Below are 16,508 nucleotides of genomic sequence, written 5' to 3' on the forward strand. Positions count from 1 at the left end.
TTGGTTTCAGTGATATTTGGACTAACCCTCTACAGTATTTCATCATGAAAATGTGACTTTGCATGTATGTTTTAGAGGCAGAAGAATAATTTGCATAAAACTGCAATATTCATTGAATTATTAAAAAAGAGTGTTTCAATTTAAAAAAGATCCGATCTGACAGATCTTTAGATATTGGTCCAAAGTTCAAGTAGAAAAAAAGGTTCTGTGCACATGATGCGAACATTCCAGAAAAAAAGCAGGTTTAAGCGTTTTACAAACTGCTCAAAATGGCAGAAAATCTAAGGGCGGAGCTTACTTAACAAAGACACAGATGTCTTCTGCTTGAGTCAATGCACGCGTGTAAGTTGCATGTCTTCAAACAAAACGAGTCATGACTTATGCCTGTTTGAAGTTTGTATTTTCAAACGCCTCTTATAGCGCCCCCCCTTTGGCCAATTGGAATAATATTGTTTCAGTTATATTTAGACTAACCCTCTACATCTTTGCAGAATGCCATGAACATGTCACTTTGCATGTATGATTTAGAGGCAGAAGAATAATTTGCATAAAACTGCAATATTCAGTGAATTATTAACTCATTTGTAGCCGATCCCGAGATATCTCGCGAAATATACGCTACTATTTATAGTGCCGATCCCGCGTTGTCGCAGGCTATTTACCGTTCCGTTGAAAAGCCCTGGCATGGGTGGCGCCGTCAATTCATCATCATCGCGCATCCACGTGCACACAATAGTGATCCCGTAACATGGAAGCCAACGGTCTTTCTCATCTTTGATATCCATTTTCCATATCCAAAAAAACACTTTTGTAGCCAAGGATGGCATTGGATTCTCGCTAAAATAGTACAAGCTGAAAGGGATCGATCCGCTGTGTACGCTTTGGACGACAAGACTTCCGGGTAAAAAAAAAGGTTGTTAAAAAGGAATTGTTTGCGCAATCTACTTCCGGCCTTCAAAATAAGAGACTGGCCGCGGACGGAGCAGGCGAATGGCAGCTTGGATTGAGTTTCATGTCTGGAGCACTAAATGGGTTAAAAAATAATGTTTCACTTTTAAAGAAATCCGCCAAGACAAATCTGACTGTATTGGTCCAAAGTTCATGTAAAAAAGGTTTTGTGCATGTGACGCGAAAATCCCAGGAGGAGATAGATTTTTACTGTTTTTCATATTTAAAATGGTGGGAGAACTAAAGGTCAGAGGTCAAAAGTCAGAGGGTAAAAGTTGTTGGCATGAGGAGACGCCAAACTTCCCGTTTCTGCATGACGTAGGTGGATACCTTTTTAGGAGGCGGAAGCAGGTTGGAGTTGATTCATTTACAATGAGAGCGCTAACGTGAACATAGAGCAAAATAATAGTTCAGAAGCTATGCTCACTGAAGTAAATATTGGACCTGATCATCACAAGCCACATAATATTAACAAAATTGTCATACTAAAGTGGCTTTTTTTCAGCGATGCAACAAAGGAGAAAATCAACTTTAAAATTGCTCTTTAGCTGTCCCAGCAACACTTTCGCGGGATCTATAGCACCGGTAAACAGGACTTGCGCGAGATTTGTCGTCAGAGCCGGTGCCCAATTAGGAGTCTATTTGTAGGATTTGTGTACAATGTTGCACTCTAGTGGATCCAATGAGGTTGAACTATCTTCATAAATTAAATATCTTTGGAGACTCATAAGTGTGTCCAGGTTTCATGGCTGTATCTCAAACAGATTATGAGCTATACCTTTTCAAAGTTTGCTACAGCACCACCTTTGGTCAATTGTTGCGATCTTCGTGTTTTAGCCGTTTGGCATAGTCCTCTACCATACTGCAGAGTTTCATAAAAAGCGACTGCACGGTCAAGCCACTAGAGAAAAAGTGTCGGAAGAATAATAATAGGGAGAAAGTACAATATCAATGAGTGGCCTTCGCCACTGCGTCGCTTGGCCATTAATAAACTAAAACGATAAAGTATGTTTACGAATAAAAAGGAAACATTTTAATAAATATAATGGTCAAGATAAAAGGATGTATGAAAAAAGAATGACCACAGCTGCAAAGGATGTCGCCATCTTCTCAATGATGCAGCCTTCCATGAGCTTAAAGACATAGCCCAGCATCATCTTCAGTCCATCAGGGATCATACAGTCAATGGCATCTATCTCCTTTGAAAAGTGGTTGAGGAGGTTGCCACTGGGCGTGCACTCGAAGAAGGACATCGGGGAATGGAGCACGTTCAACAGTTCCATATGCAGGTGGCGAGAGGCTAAGATCCCACCGATGGAGATAGCGACCCTTGTACCAAAGGTAGCTAGTTACACCTGAAGACAGGAAGAACACATGTCTGCTGAAAATGGAGCTAGGCATAAAGACACTTGAAAAACATTGTAAATACAAAGAGCTTTTTTTTTCAAAAATAGGCCACATTTTGGGTTCAGTGGCCACAAAAGTTTCTTACAAAAAACTGATTTATTTTCACAGTATAGTTAAATATTGTATTCCTTTCTAGTCTAGCAGAAAGTTGACATGATAGTTCAGTTGGTGATAGAAGCATGAAATTTGGCACAGATGACTTTCATATGACCCTAATTGATAATCAACCTCTGGCCACACAAAATTCCAACATCTTTCAGGATGGCCGCCAGTCTTCAGAATGGCTGCAACTGGACCTACGTTTTGGACTACATAACTTTGATGTGGCTGTAAATCTTTGATTCTCAGCTCATTTTGATCTAAGAATAATGTTCTAGAGGTATTTCAATCAAACAAGATAAAAAATTATATTAGGTTTCAATATTGCGGCATATTTTCCAATATGGCAGCAGATACATTACAGATATGTACAGCTGCTCATAGTTAATCCACAGTTGGTGATACAAGCATGACATTTGGCACAGATCACATTTAGACTACCCTAATTGATAATCAACATCTGGCCACATGTAATTCCTCCATTTTCGAGATGGCCACCAGTTTTTATAATGGCTGCATTGCAACTGGGCCTACGCTTTGGACTAGATCACTCTGCTGGTGCAGTAAATCTTTGATTTCCCCCTCATTTTGATATGAGACTGGAGTTGAGTTATGTTCTGGAGGTATTTTTACCAAGTAAGATAAAAAATACCATTAGGTTCCAATATGGCGGCACATTTTCCAATATGGTTGCCAATAAATTGACATTTACTGCTTATGGTTAATCCACACAAGCTTGTAAGTGTAAATTACCATTCATGGAATCCCTTTATGGCACATTTTAAAGTGATAGTGTAGCTTTAGAATGACCTATTGGTTCAAATAGGTTGACATGTTTTTAAATATGGTCACCATACACACACTTAGATCCTATAAAACTTAGCATTTTTTTTATTTTTTATTGTATTTATTATTTATTTATTTTTGCTTTTTTTATCAGGCAAATCATTATAAACACATTCTCATTTATAATGGTGGCTGGGAAAGTGACAGGCCTGTGTGCTAGCAACTGCAACCACAGAGGGGTGTGTAGATTAGTCCAGACTTAAAGTTTTTGCAGCGTCCAGAAAGATCCTTTTTACATTGACATCGCGTCAGCTCCTGGCATGATTTGGCCATTGCTGGAAGATCCATCCATTGTGGAAGCCAGGTTCTGTCCCTCTGGTGCTATCCCAAGTGAATTGGACTTGGCAAAACAGGACTACATTAGAGTGACAGGCCCCATACTGTATATGTCCTGCTTGGAATGCAGATCTCTTGCAGTGTTCTTTCAGAGCAGCATGTTGGTAGAATACAGTCATATGATCGCTGCTTTCGTGCAGCCTTGCCTCATTCACTTCCTTGTAGGAACTACTTCTATCGTACATGAGTACTACAAACTCCTCAATGACTTCCATGTCTTCATCAGTTACTGCAACAGGTGTTGAATCTAATTTGGTGAAGATCCGGGATATCTTCTCAAACACGTTCCATGTCTGCCATGCTGACCGTCCATGGAAGGACGAAACTGTATTGCATTCGCTGAATGCATGAAAGAACCTGATGAATTTGATCCCATAGCTGATGCAATTTCATGAATTGGGATCTGTGGTTCTTCCCCCTTCCAAAGTCAATCCACAGATTTTTCAAGCCAAGTGAACAAGTGAAATAATAATTATAATGGTTACCTACCCCTCCCGCGAGGGAAATTCAGCCCAACCCAGCTGATTCGCTGCCCACAAGGAGCGTGTGAGCAATTAGGGGTTAAGAGTAGAGGATGACATTTTGATGAATTTTCACTCCTGTCCCGTCCCACTCCCGCAGAAAAAATCCTGTCCCATCCCAATCCTGGGCTAGAGTGGGGAAAAAAATCCCATCCTGTCCCACTCCTGTAAAATGACTCCTGGTCCCATCCCGCTCCTGGTCAAAATCACTCCCGTTCACATCCCGCTCCCTAAAAAAATATAAAAAAATAAAATCGCGCAGATGTTTTTCTATTTTGATCCATATTATATTTGATATCATGTTTATTATTATATAATGTATAATCTTATAATGTTCGCAGTTCAAAGACCTCACTTTCCTGTGCAATTTATTTCTGTGATTTGATGAACTGGTCTGGGATGATTCCCGCTCCTGCCCACTCCTGTTGATTTTCAATCCTGTCCCGTCCCGATCCTGGCATTAATACAAATTTGACTCCTGTCCCACAGGAATCCCGCAGGACCCACGGGAACGGGAATAAAATGTCATCCTCTAGTTAAGAGTCTTGCTCAAGGACACAGATCGACATTGCTGGCCTGGCCTGGAATCGAACCTGGGACAAACAGTGGCTCTGGTTCCCCAGGCGGGCTCCCTAACCATTCAGCTATGGCTGAAACTGCTATGACAATGAACGTCAGTATCTGAGCTTCAGATGATGGCAGCTGACACTCCATGATTCGCAGCATAGGCTGCATAAAGGAACATTCTTGTGTCAGCTTCCTTGTAAGTGCAACCTAGAAAATGTATTCACTAATGGCTAACATCGAACCCCATGCGACTAGTGTGCTATAGTGCCAACCAGTGTGCCCTGGTCAATTAGACTGGGCATCGATTTTGAAAACTGGTGGCCATCTTGAAAATTATGGAATTTTGTGTGGCCAGAGGTTGGTTATCAATTAGGGTAGTATAAAGGTCAGCTGTGCCAAATTTCATGGTTGTATCACCAACTGTGGATTAACTATGAGCAGATGTACATTTATGCAATGTATCGGCAGCCATATTGGAAAATAAGCCGCCATATTGGAACCTAATATTATTTCTGAACTTGCCTGGTTGTAATACCTCCAGAACATATTCTCTTATATATCAAAAGGATAGGGAAATCAAAGATTTACGGCACAAGCAAAGTGATATTGTCCAAAACGTAGGTCCAGTTGCAGCAAACTGTCTGGCCATCTTGGCAAATGTAAAAATGTTGCGTGGCCAGAGGTTGATTACCAATTAGGGTAGTATAAACGTGATCTGTGCCAGATTTCATGGTTGTATCACCAACTGTGGATTAACTATGAGCAGATGTACATTTATGCAATGTATCAGCAGCCATATTGGAAAATATGCCGCCATATTGGAACCTAATATTATTTCTGAACTTGCCTGGTTGTAATAACTCCAGAACATTCTCTTATATCAAAATGAGAGGAAAATCAAAGATTTACAGCCCAAGCAAAGTGATATTGTCCAAAACGTAGGTCCAGTTGCAGCCATTTTTCAAACTGGCTGGCCATCTTGAAAATGTTGGAATTTTGCGTGGCCATAGGTTGATTATCAATTAGGGTCATATGAAGGTCATTTGTGCCAAATGTCATGCTTCTATCACCAACTGAACTATCATGCATTGAAATCAGCATCTTCCCGCTAGACTATTCCTGTAAAAAAGAGGCTTGACTATATATTGTAGTAGCTAAATAATTTGAGACTTTATTTTCATAATTTGCATTATGAAAACAATTCTGAATTCACTACACCAAATGTCTTAGTTGAAAAATAGCCAAGCTCACAATGCAGCGTTATGACGTATTGAGTTAATAGATTTTTTTGCAGAATGTTCGACTGTTGTTGTGCCCACAATAAGGACGCAAGGTTGGATAATATTATTCTAACTACCTAATGTGTTTTTCTGTTTGTGATTTTATTTGTGATTCCAATACTAACCTTGCAACGGTGCAAAGCCCAGGGCCCCAAAGACAGCCAGGTCTGTATGGAGCTGGGTGCCGTTGACAATGGGGTCGTCAGCCCACAGGTTGAGCCAGTAGTTGTAGGACAGCGAGGCACCCTGCTGGAAGGCATGGGAACGATGAGGGCCAGCCCAATGGTCTTGAAGTACTCCATGTACATCTCCAACCTCACCTGTTTCAGAGAAGAACAAAAACACCAGTCGACCTCAGCTAATGTGCAAATATTTGGGTGGAGAATTCCTGTGGTATACTCTGTCTTGCCCATTTCAAATTGTTCAGTTTTGCATCTTGAAAAGAGAGGGATGAGTAAATGTTTATTTAAAGAACTGTGAGTTCTTTTGAAGAAGATCTGAAAAACTGCGGGCCTTGTCGACCACCGTCAGCTTCCCCAGGTCCTCTGGTGTCTGCTCCTGGTCGGCCTCAGACCGGCTCCATGCTCTGCAGGTTGGTGTTGGTGCTGTCACCCCTGACGGCCTGGCCCCCTTATACTTGTCTGAACTGGTGGATCTATACGTCCCAAATAGAGCACTGAGGTCAGCCAACCAGCTGCTCTTAGAAGTTCCAAATAGGCCCAACGGGCTGAGAAGTAGGCGCGACCGCGCCTTTGCCTCAGCCGCCCGAGGCTCTGGAACAGCCTGCCCATCTCTATTAGAAGTGCAAACTCCATTGAGTCTTTTAAATCCCGGCTTAAAACGTACTTTTATTCTCTAGCTTTTACTCACACTTAAACTCATGTTGGAGTTGCTTATTGTTTCTGATGTGTACATTTTGTCTCTATTGTTTTTAACATTGTTTTTGTTTACACTAATGTTGGTGATGGTTTTGTGTTCCATTGTACAGCACTTTGGTCAATTTCGATTGTGTAAATGTGCTTTATAAATAAAGGTTGATTTGATTTGATTTGATTTGAGGAACATACAGGCCAGCGGTCAGTTTCATAGACAGATGACAAAAATCATTTTGATGGTGTCGCAATTATAACAACCAATGGTGAGTTCTAGACTTTTTTTTTTGAGTGCATACTATAACCTATGATCCACAGCTATTAGTGTGGCCAGCGCATACACCAGTGCATAATGCCTATCAGATACGCTACTTTGACATTTTCATGAGGGCATACACTTTTTCAACAAAAAGAAATCTTCACAGGATACGCTGTATACCCGTTTGACAGGTAGAACAGCACTGCGAATAACTGAGTAAGCATGTTTGGGGTCTCACGGCATCTCCATATACAGTACATGGATCTCCATATATGGGTAACTGGTCCGATATGCATCACTGGCGAGGTCGCGCCATGTCTTGGCTTGTCGCCCTGAGGCGTCATACTAGTTTCTACTGTATTCTTGTGTTATGACAGGCCACCGCTGCCCGCTGCTTCTTTGCCAGTGTGCCACTGATGTTTGTCTATAATATGTTTTAGATCATCGCCTTGGCATAGCTAATATAACAACAACTATGCTTATTTTGGGGTATTTGTCCAATCCTATGTTATTGAGACCATAGGTCGCAGATTATTATGTGAACGGTCACAGCTTGTCTGTATGTGTGTGTCTTGTCTGTCTGTCACGCCTGACACTGTGGTTCTATGGGTTTGTTGCTCTGACATCATGCTCTGATATCACTGTTATGTCAAGGGAACCACTCTTAACAGAATGGGTTTGCCGCTCTGACAACATGCTCAGGCTTCACTGTGATGTCACACAAACATAATCCCTTTTATGCCCATATATGGAGTTCCCTGATGTCATCAATATTAAGCCCATATCTAACAGGACTTTATTTGGCATGCCCATATATGGAGGCCACACCAGACACATAACACACTAACAGAATCCATATAAGGCCAAGACAGCCCATATCTGTGTGGCTGGTTCTACAGACAGGGATTTCCATGTATGGGCATAAAAGGGTATGATGTCAGATCGGATGTCATAGACATCATAGGACTTTCACATAACGAATAACTACTTCTTCTTCTTTCGTGTATCATCATCCTTGATGATTGTTTGACAAGATTTTATTTCACAAGAACTGAGTAAGCATGTTTGGGCTCTCACAGCATATCTCCATACACAGTACATGGATCTCCATATATGGGTACTAGGGGTCTCCATATCGGGTAACTGGTCCAAATACCAGACGGCCAAGACATGGTGCAGGCGAGGTCGATTGTCGCCCTGAGGCGTCTTACTAGTTTATCTTCATAGCATAGCTGGGGAGCCACAGGCCCAAAAGCTCAAAGAATAGGATGTTACCTGTGATGTCATGACATACTTTTAATTTTTGTTTTTTCTATTAATTTGGTCATCAAGGTCCACAGAATGAGAGGCCTGCTCTGCCGGAAATCCTGCGAAAAAAAGTTATGGCCATTTGTATATTCACTCCATCGACTTCAATATAATGGAAAGAAACACACCAAAAGAAATATGCTTTAAGTAGCATGTGAGGGGTCAAACTAGGGATTCTTGATGATTCTGAATCCATTGCAAGCATTTGTTTTGCATGAAAAACATTCCTTGGGCTAGAAAACAGACCAAAATAACGGTGAAAAGTGATGACTCATCACTTTTCACAGGTTTGAGAGGCTGAAATCTAGCCCAAGGAATGTTTTTCATGCAAAACAAATGCTTGCAATGGATTCAGAATCATGAAGAACCCTTAGTTTGACCCCTCACATGCTACTTTTTTTGGTGTGTTTTTTTCCAGTATAGTGAAGTCAATGGGAAACTTTTTTTCGCAGGATTTCCGGCAGAGCAGGCCTCTCATTCTGTGTACCTTATTGACCAAATTGATAGGACAAACAAAAATTTGGAGTATGTCATGACATCACAGGTCCTCTCTCATTTTGGCCCAGTGGCTCCCCGGCTACTACGAGTTGGAATAAAAGATGCATATCCCAAACACATTTTTCAAAAGCAAAACTACGCAGCATCAAGGAGTTTATTAGGTAGGCCCTAAAAGTATGTCCTTGAGCGCAGGGGAATTATTTTGGGTTAAAACTGAATCCGGTTTGATAGTTCCGGCAAATTGTAGTCCTTTGAGTACTACAACATGACTTAAAGTGGTTTCCTCTCCCAACCGGATCAAACCTCGAAAAGTGAAGTGATCCCAGACTAGCACAGAGAGAACAATGTAGTGCCTCAGGTAACCAATTAACCCAGCATCTGTCAATACAACATGCTAAATACCATCTAAACATGATTCTTAAACATGTGGTCAAGAATAACAAAACCATGAGAACAAGTGACCGAAACATATGAACTTACTTCAACCAGCCAGTCATGGGTGCACGCTTCTTCCTGGCCACGGCAACTCTCCTCCTGGTGGTGACCTGTGGGGGAGAAGAAAGAGGAGAGTCAGTTTCCGTGTCTGAACTGTCGGTCAGACACGGAAACCAACTCACCTGTGGCTTGGCTGCTGCTCCTGCTGAGGCATCCTTCTCTGGCTCCTTCCTCCTCAGTGTCACCCTGGGATTCCGGGGGTCATCAACCAGGGTACACGTCCTGTCGTCCTGAGTGTCCTGACGGCGCTGGGTCCAAACCCTCTTCAGGACCACCCTGGTGTTTGATGGGTTGTTGGGGTCCTGGATCAGGGCAGACGTCCAGGTGAAGCTGGTAGCTGCTGCAGCATCCTATGGGAGAAAATGGAGACATTAGTAAATTGAGTTCAAGTACTAAATCAATGTCCAAAAGTGATACTTCTCAGGATTCAAATGTAGATAGATAGATAGATAAATGTATCAAACACGCCGCTTCTTCAAGCTTGTAGATCTGCTATTTTTGATTCTTCGGTTCCGTGTGAAGCTGTATCAAGTAGGGTAAAAAAACTAAAAGTTAAGAGGACTCTGACTGACAGCATTTTTGTTTTTAACAATAATGATTAGAAAGAATGCATGAATGAAACTTAGCCAGGAGCCATAAGCTCCTTCAGGTGGAAAAGGTTCAGGCATGGATGTTTCTGAGGGGTCTCCTTAGGGTGCTGCTCTGGGCATGTCCCACTGGAAGGAGACCCTGGAGAAGACGAGGTGAGGACCAGATGAGGAGATTATATCCCCACGCTGGCCTTGGGAACCTTGGGAATGGTGCCAGGGAAGAGTCTGGAACTCTCTGGTGGAACTGTGGCACCCTCAACCCGACTCCAGATAAGCAGTTGAAGATGGATAGAACATTATACAGTTGGTTATTTGCACAGTAAAATCCTCATGTTCATTTGTAACTCTGAGAGGGTCAGTAACTGTAAACGTTTACAGGTCCATTGGTTAGAACTGTAGGGGTCCTTGAAGGGGTCCCCAGCACAATATAGTAGGCCAAACAAAATCAGTTAATACATAACTGATGTACAAACTCACTATGTGTCATGACTCAGTATGCTGCTATAGGCATTGTGAGCATGTAGATCTGCTATTTTCAAGACAGCTTGAAAGAAATGATGAATTTTAACACAAATCTTGAAAATAAACCCAACATATTTACGGATGGGGAGGTCCATAGCCAAATACATAGCCTAATAATAATCTGGGGGTCGTTGACAGGACATGGTAACATCCTCGTTCGGTGATAAATGGCCGTTTGTAACAATGAGAGTCAGTCAGTTAGCCGTTTGAACCTCACTCTACAGCCGAGTGAATCGGTTCCAAACCGGAAGAGTCATTAATGTAACCGTTTACGTTCGGTAACATTAATGTTTGAACCAGACAGTCCCTTTGGCTAAATTTGTTTTCCAGAGTTAAATTAACATTGAATGAAACGAGCAAACACTCACTTGAAAGATGCAGTACAAGATGCACGACTCATTATTACATTTTACAATGTAGGAAGGCATTTAGTAAACGAAAAAGGTAAACCGACATTAATCTAAACGACATCGAACGAAAACAACCTCATGCTAACTAACGTTTCAAATTAGCCGTACCCAGATGATAGGGCCAAAACAAACCGTCTGTAAAACGTGCTGTAAATAACATTACACGTTTACATTACTGTTGCCTATATTATGTTAACATAACGTCTCTGCTAGCATACCGTGTGCTAACTAAGTTTCAAATTAGCCTAATACCAGATAGGGCCTAAACAAACCGTCTGTCTAAACAACGACGTGCGCTAAAAACAACATAATTACACGTTTACAGTACATATTATAATAATAAACGTTAACAAACCATCTCCGTGATCTCAGTTGTCGTTGAAGAACTCGTAGTAGTAGTAGTAGTAGTGCTGGTGGTGGTAGTAGTAGGAGTAGTAGTAGTAAGAGGAGAAGTAGAAGTAGTGGTGAAAAGTAGCCTAGTCAGTTGCCAACTGCTTGAAAAAATGAACGTCCAGTCCGCAGGTGTCAAAATGATAGACTATTAGACTGAGGAAACACCAGAGATCTGACAGTTTAATATTATCCGCTGGAGACGACCCGTCGTCTGATTGGTCCATTTGACAGCTACGACCCGCTGTGATTGGTCAGTCACATCTGGAACCGCCCCCGTCGCGTGCCGAGAGAACTAGAGCGAGTCAGCAGACCTACAAGCTCACAACGTGCTGCACCTGCACCTCTTTGAGAGTTTGTAGATCTGCTGTTTTTGTGTTCTCGGCGCAGTTAACGCGATGTTTGTTTTTAAAATGCAACATGTTGTTTCCGGTTGTTTCCCATAATGCATACAGCGCTAACCTGACTCCGCCAGGTGGCAGCAGTGCGTACCGCTCCTTACCAGGGCGGTACGCACTGCTGCCACCATCCGGCGGGGGAGAGTGTTTTCTGCTGGTGTTTCAGTCCGAGTGTATCAAAGGGTGCGTTCGGAAATGCGCACCCGTTCTGGTTAGGGTGAGGGTTAGGGTTATGGTTAGTTTTAGGCATAGTTTTACTGAGGTTAGGGTTAGGTTTAGGCATATAGTTTTACTGAGGTTAGGGTTAGGATTAGGGTTAGGTTTAGCGTTTAGGCACTCACTACACTGAGCACACACCCGGTGCGCATTTCCGAACGCACCCTTTAACACTCGGACTGAAACACCAGCAGAAAACACTCCCCATCTGGCGGAGTCAGGTTAGCATATAGCACGGTACTTTTCAACTGGAAGATGTTCGTCAACATTAACAACACTTGACAACACTGTTTAGCCATTATTAGTAGTAGTAATAATATATTTTCCCAGAGAACTTGGGATTAAAATGCGTGTCAAGATATACCAAGTGAGTTGTATGTTGTATGCTTTTGAAATTGATATTATCCTAGTCTAGATATAGTACTATGTTCTATCCGTCTGTCTTTCAATGTTATATGAGATACTTAAAGTGTGGTTCCTGTGGAAATAAGCCTCAGCTTTCTAGGATCTCCTTTTAGTTGACCCTGTACCTGTACCAGTACCAGTACCAGTACCAGTGATTTGTACTGTCATGAAACTGTACTTGTTTCTATTCCAATCTTCTAATAGATGACAGTGACCAGCAACTGTCATTTTCACTGGTAAAAGTAGGCCTACCCTAGCCGCAAATTGCAACACTATATTTTTTTATACTCGGATGAATCTAGGGTTGCAATACCTCCCATAGGGATCCAATGCATGAAAATTGTTTTTTGCTATCTGATTGTATTAAACGACTTCAAACTCACCAATATTGTGGCTCTATGGAAAGCTTGGAATTTACTCTTGCTATCTGCAAAGTGTTTGTTTCTGAAAAATCCACCGTGGAATTGTTATGATTTTATTTTCTGTCAAGAAATTCAGTTCGGGTGATTATTTTTTCTAAGTGCTGGAGTTTGGAAGCGCTCGTGGGAAGTCACTCAGCAGTCCTGTGTACCAGCTGGTTCTGTCACATAGCCTAATGCAGGAGGCAGCGGGACGTGGTGTTATAGAAGACGAGCGCTTCCTAAGTTCAAGACTTAGAAAAAAAACATGGCTGCTCGGATTTTATTGACAGAAAATAAATCATAACAATTCCACGGTGGAATTTTCAGAAACAAACACTTTGCAGATAGCAAGAGTAAATTCCAAGCTTTCCATAGAGCCACAATATTGGTGAGTTTGAAGTCGTTTAATACAATCAGATAGCAAAAAACAATTTTCATGCATTGGATCCCTATGGGAGGTATTGCAACCCTAGATTCATCCGAGTATAAAAAAATATAGTGTTGCAATTTGCGGCTAGGCCTACCCAATGTTTTAAAAAGTACTAATTTATGCAGAATGTCCCATTTCAAGTTTTCAATACATTGTATAACAATCTTTTGAAAATAGCAGATCTACAAGCTCACAATGCTTGCTTTACTTTACTCAACGTTTAGTTTGCATTACACACTGAGTAATAAGACTAGTTGTTGAACAACGATGATCACAGCATACTGGTTTTTACTCAACTGATGTGATAACAATCTGCCAATCTGGACCACCAGTACGTGCTGCTGGGTTTCTTCCTATCATGAGGAGAGGACCCACAGTACTGCTGGTTTTGAGCTATATAGGACTATTCTGCCCGACATGGGCATTGATTTATTTCATGCCCATACATTATATGGAGCACTTTTGTTTCTGTCTGCCTGTCTCTCTTTTATGCCCACATATGGTGTTCCGTGTCCAGGCCATGACATCTGACACCATACCCTTTTAGGCCCATACATGGAGATCCCTGTCTGTAGAACCAGCCACACAGATATTGGCTGTCTTGGCCATATATGGATTTTGTTAGTGTGGTATGTGGCCGATGTGGCCTCCATATATGGGCATTCCCATATGAAGTCCTGTTAGATATGGGCTTAATATTGATGATCAGGGAACTCCATATATGGGCATAAAAGGGATTCTGTTAGTGTGACATCACAGTGAAGCCAGAGCGTGATGTCAGAGCGGCAAACCCTTAGAATTACAGTGTCAGGCGTGACAGAGATATATAGGCCTACATACGGACAAGCTGTGACCGTTCACATGCTAATCTGCGGTCGCAATTAAAGATCACATGTTTGATTGGGCTTGAGAGTCTAAAATGCACAATTGCGCATTCAATCAATGTGATTGATTATATAATTTGTCCAGTTGTCTTTGTCTAAAATTCTGTTTTAATGTATTTTTGAAGGTTTTCAGAGTACCACTAGAGAGCCTACCTCAGTATAATACTGAACACATGGGGACATACCTAGGTAAGTGGAGACAGCGTATTTAAAAAGGCAGAAAATGATGTCTGTTAATGTTCCTGTTAAAAAGTTGTATTTCTTGGCAAATTTCCTTTCATGTGTGTGCTTTCTCAGGTTTCTGGTTGATGCCTGTACGAAAGACGGGTTCCATTGCTGGTCGGAAAGCTCTCAGGGTGAGTCTTGGCTTATAACGTTTCTAACTTAAGGGACCTGTGTGTTGTTACTAAAATAAACAAAGAAATTACTTGGAAAGACATATCAGTCAACAGAACCAAGGATGTGTGTTATTCAGTGAATCCAACATGGTTAAAATGGAGTTTGAATTATGGGTTATAGGAAGGGGGCTTGTCTGATAAAAATCAATATCAAATATCTAAATATTGAATCAAGCAACTTAAAAACTGTCTGGGGTGCACACAAAACCCTGAGTAGTTGTTAAAATGACCCAAACATGTTTCATGGTGAAATATTCCATTAACTGTTGCACCCCTACATCAATGTCCTATTCTGGGGTCCTTTGTGTTTAGCTGACCCAAAACGTCTTTTCTCTCTACCCTCTTGAACAAGGAGATGGCAAGATGGAGAGCAGTGCAGTCAGCAGACATGGGCTTGAGGAAGAGTGAGCGCAGAATGCAGTTGTTGGACATGTTGCAGGAGCAGATGGAAGAGCTGTTTTCCCTCAGCCAAAAGGCAAGTTATTGTCCTGTCAACAGATGGCTTTGACTTTTAATTTTCACATTTCATTTTCAGTTCTCAATATTTTTTTTCAAAATGTCATGTAAATCAGTACATTTTTAATACATTATGTACATATTGTAAATGCATATATTTTAAACAAAGTTATTTATTTTTTTCTTTTTCATTTCATTTGGCGTTTGGAGTCATAGTGAATGTACTAACATTAATATCCAAACATAATTAATATAATGTGAGATCTATGGAAGAAGCAATCACTGTGCTGAGTGTGCTCTTATTTTAGTATTAACTTCAAATAAAATAATTTGAATAAAAAGATCTTCCAGGATTAACTGCTTGGATAAAAATATCAAGTTATGATTCACTCTACTTCCACAAGTGAGAAGTGCATGTTATCATATGAAGGTTTCAGCATAATAAACTACAATTTTCACAGGTTTTATTTCAGACAGAGGCATTGGCCAGCTCTATTGCATTTTCCAGTTTTTGCTCCTTCACTCTCTATAATCATGTAAACGTTTTCCAAAATACGTTTCTGTTCTAATAGAGAACAGGAACAGCTTTAATACTTGCTGTAAGATGCATGTACTGTACAACAAAGACAAGCAGACAGACAGGCAAAACAAGGGACAAGCAGCAAGGGACTGACAGAAAGATGTACAGCAGTGATTCTGATTTATGTCACGGACCCCAACATTAATGTGTTTGGCCACGGGCCCCTGTGCTATCTGAACATATTTAGTGCCAGGGACCCCATACAGATGTTTAAAAATGTCAAACCAACAAGAAAAAAGGATGTACAACACATGTTGCTTACATTGCCAAAGCAAGCGTCAAAATAAAATAAAAACAGTTGAAAATGGGGAACATATATACAGTTTGAGGGGGTACAGCATTGTTATGTGTAAACAGAGCTATGTCGCATTGTCATTTTATACAGGGTATAAAGCTTTTGGAACAAATAGCAGATTTTCTTCTCAATACGATTTAAATACCGGTAGTATAAGAAAAAGAAAAACTCTGATTTAAAATGTGTTTAAAGCTAGCAGCTTTATTTAATACTGTATGTGCAGTAGGTCTAGATGTCATTGTCAATCAATGGTTTGGGTGGTTGTGTTCCAGTCTCTAGCCTTCATTTATCGCAACAGTTCACACATCTTGCTGCTATGTTTGCACATTGTTGTATTTCTCGTAGGTATGGGAGTTTTTTTTTTGTCGTTGGTCATGTTTTCGAACTCACTTTGGGTGGTATATCAAGGTTTGGTACAACATTCATAATACACAACAAATATTTTCACATGGATATTATGTTTGCAGGGGAGGCATCACATCAGTGTGATCTCTGTTAATGTTGCAATAATGGATAACAGATATCTGGAAAGTTGTGGAAACCTATAACAGCACACGTTTAGATGTTTTCTCATTTTAACCACTAGGCAGCAGTGTTGGTTAATCCACTTTCTCTCACACAGTCTGTCTGCTTGGGTGTTGTGTGCCGAAAATAGGAGATCTAACGCTGCACTCAGACTGGAACGCACAAGTTGAGT

Source organism: Nannobrachium achirus (genome assembly GCF_963921795.1).
Source record: "Nannobrachium achirus genome assembly, chromosome: 3".
In the NCBI taxonomy this organism is placed as follows: Eukaryota; Metazoa; Chordata; class Actinopteri; order Myctophiformes; family Myctophidae; genus Nannobrachium; species Nannobrachium achirus.